Source organism: Lutra lutra, chromosome 10 (genome assembly GCF_902655055.1).
Source record: "Lutra lutra chromosome 10, mLutLut1.2, whole genome shotgun sequence".
NCBI lineage: Eukaryota > Metazoa > Chordata > Mammalia > Carnivora > Mustelidae > Lutra > Lutra lutra.
In genome coordinates, this window is record NC_062287.1 from 64,372,870 (window position 1) to 64,376,542 (window position 3,673).

Here is a 3,673-nt window from a genome sequence, read left to right on the forward strand (position 1 = left end):
TCCCGAGAGAAATTAAAACCTCTATCCACACAAACCTGTGTACCCAATCTTTCTTTGCAGCACTATTTGTTATAGTCCCCAAGTGGAAACAATGAAAATGAATCAACTAGTGAATGGATAAACAAAAGTAGTATATTCATATAATGGAATATTATTCAGTCATACACAAGAGTGAATTACTGATACCTGCTACAACATGGATGAGCCTCGAAAATATTATGCTAAGTGAATGACAGACAAAAAAAGGTCCCATATTGCATGATTCATTTATCCAAACTCCTTAGAAAAGGAAAATTTAGGGACGCCTGGGTGGCTCAGTGGGTTAAGCTGCTGCCTTCGGCTCAGGTCACGATCCCAGGGTCCTGGGATCGAGTCCCGCATCGGGCTCCTTGCTCGGCAGGGAGCCTGCCTCTCTCTCCTCCTCTGCCTGCCTCTCTGCCTGTTTGTGTGCTTTCTCTCTCTCTCTTTCTGACAAATAAATAAATAAAATCTTTAAAAAAAAATTAAAAAAAAAAGAAAAGGAAAATTTATAAAAACAGCAAGGAAAAGAGTGGTTGCCTGGGTCTAGAGGCAGGAGCTGAGACTAACTGCATATGGTAGGCACAGGAATCTTTTTCAGTTAATAAAAATGTTCTAAAAGTGGATTGTGGTGATGTTTGCAAAATTCTATAAATTTATTAAAATTATTGAGCTGTACCCTTAAAACAGGTGAATATAATGTAACATAAATTATACTCCAAAAAAGTATTTTTTAAAAACTCCACATGGATTCCAACTATTGGTATCTACCAAAATTACCATTCCTTTAATCTCTGATAGTTTTTTAAAATGACAAAACTTTTCCCTAATCATTCCTGCTCTGCAATCAATTTTTTAACTTCCAATTTTTTAACAGGCTGTGAAAGCTAATTCTCAGAACTTTGATCCATTCTCTTTAATCTATATAATCAAGATGACAATTTTGATAATGAGTTTCTTTCATTCCCCAAAAACCCAATGAGTTGATGTAATCAGGCAAAATGAATGATCTAATGACTCAGTCTATAATACTACTTTACAAAGCTGTAATGATTCTAAAGCTCCCTAAGTCTGCTGAAGAAATAAAAATACCACCTGTCAAATAAAATGATTTATACATTCTCTGGTATGTACAGTATAAATCATTGTCTAACTCTGGCATGATACCCACTTTTACATCATAGGCTTTTAACCCTTTTTTGCCTCTTCATGTAGAGAAACATAATTTACATTTGCTCGTCACTAAACTTGTTTTTTTCTCCTCAAGAAGTCCCAAATACAATACCAATCTCTTTCCTCAGATTTCAGGAATAAAAATGTCCTCCAACCCATCTATTCCCCAAATTACAACCTAGATAATGTCTGTGTGTTCTTAGTAATGTATCTACTCTCATGAAGAGAGAAATCATGGAAGACTTACACCAATAGTTCCTTTTTCCATTTTTGATCAGATACATTCCTGATCATATGCCCTCCCTCTATTTGCTGTTCCATTTCCAAGTCTCACTGGTAGCTTTAAGAAGTGTCTGGCTTAGGGGCACTTGGGTAGCTCAGTTAACCACTGGATTCTTGATTTTGGCTCAGGTCATGATCTCAGGGTCGTGAGACTGAGTCCCATATCAGGTTTGGTGCTGAGTGCAGAGCCTGCTTAAGATTCTCTCTCCTCCTCCTTCTGCCCCTCCCCAGTCTCTTATTGTCCCCTTATTGTCTCTCTCTCTCTCTTTCTCTCTTTCCAAAAACAAAACAAAACCATTTAAAGAAGTACCTGGCTTGGGCTGTGTTTGATCCACAAAGGGCCAGGTGGTAGGTCATGTTTCATCATCATTCTCATCGAATCTTAAAAAAGAGAAAAACGATTCTCTCACTCTGTGGTTTATGGTTCAAACCTTGAAATTATAATATATAAATATAAAAATAAATGCAAAGATTTAATTTCATGTCAGTCTTTAGGTTTTATTTCATTCCAAGCATCTTCTTTCCCATATATTTCTAAATGTTAAATTCTGGGAAAGTTGTTATAACTGAATGTTCATTATATTCATTAAAGTATGTAGGTAGACTTTTTTTTGAAGAAGCCAACTCTTCTTCTAACAGGGATCTATTTAAATAAAAAATTAAGTCAGCAAATTCAACAAATGTTTATTAAACACCTACTGCTTAACAAGCCCTTGTTATTTAGGGAAAATTAGGAACAATTTCCACCTTCAAGGAGTTCATAAGCTGTTGGGGGGAAATGAAACATAACTACATATAATTTAAATCAGATTAAGATAAGTACCTGAACATTAAAAAAAAAAAAAAAAAAGCCATGGAAACAGGTTGCACCTGGAATAGCAGATTTCAAAAAGTTGACTTGACAAAAATAAAGTAATGCTTCAACTGGAATGGAATTCAGGATGGAAGGTAATAATAGATTCCTGGGGAAGAGAGCCAAGTGACATGAGGTATGGACAAAGTATCAGGTAAGGGAGAACATAGTGGGAAACAGGCTGAAGTCTGATTAAGATAATAATATTAGTGGGGCACCTGGGTGGCTCAGTGAGTTAAAGCCTCTGCCTTTGGCTCTTTTCCTCTCCGGCTCCTTGAAGCTTGGCCGCCATCATGAACGACACAGTAACTATCCGGACCAGAAGTTCATGACCAACCGACTACTTCAGCACAAACAAATGGTTATTGATGTCCTTCATCCTGGAAAGGCAACAGTACCTAAGACAGAAATTCGGGAAAAACTAGCCAAAATGTACAAGACCACACCAGATGTCATATTTGTATTTGGATTCAGAACCCATTTTGGTGGTGGCAAGACAACTGGCTTTGGCATGATTTATGATTCCTTGGATTATGCAAAGAAAAATGAACCCAAACATAGACTTGCAAGACATGGTCTGTATGAGAAGAAAAAGAACGCAAGAAAACAGAGAAAAGAACGCAAGAACAGAATGAAGAAAGTCAGGGGGACTGCGAAAGCCAATGTTGGTGCTGGTAAAAAGTGAGCTGGAGATTGGACAACAGAAGGAGTAAAGACGCTGCAGTGGCTTTATCTATGGTGATTGTGCAGATTTTTCATGAGATGATTAATAAACTAAGAATGTTAATGTGAAAAAAAAGAAAAAAGCCTCTGCCTTCGGCTCAGGTCATGATCCCAGGGTCCTGGGATCGAGCCCCACATTGGGCTCTCTGCTCTTCGGGGAGCCTGCTTTGTCCTCTCTCTCTCTGCCTGCCTCTCTGCCTACTTGTGATCTCTGTCTGTCAAATAAATAAATAAAATGTTTTTTTAAAAAGGATAATAATATCAGCTAATATTTATTGAGCATTTACTATGTGTCAAGTTCTATTCAAAGCACTTTATTTATATTAATTTATTTGATCCTCCCAACGAGGAATATACTATTATTATTCCCATTTTAAAGATGACAAAACTGAGGTAGAGAACGGTTAATCTGTTCAGGGTTACACAGACGTGGCTAAGTTATGGAGCCAGGATTTTGAAACCCACAAATAATAAAAGAAAAACTCTGTCTCAACCTCAATCGTTATAAAAGCAGTTAAATTATAAAAGCAGTTAACAGGTACTTTAAATATCTCTTATTAATTCCTGGCCATACTTCAAGACTTTGCTCAAATGCCTCTTTCTCTAGAAAGCCTTTTTTGAACC

At 36.9% G+C, this 3,673-nt stretch overlaps 1 pseudogene; it reads left to right on the top strand.

Moving 5' to 3' along the window:
- Positions 1-2,619: 2,619 nt before the first annotated feature.
- On the top strand, positions 2,620-3,113 carry LOC125078448 (40S ribosomal protein S24-like; annotated as a pseudogene).
- Positions 3,114-3,673: the final 560 nt, after the last annotated feature.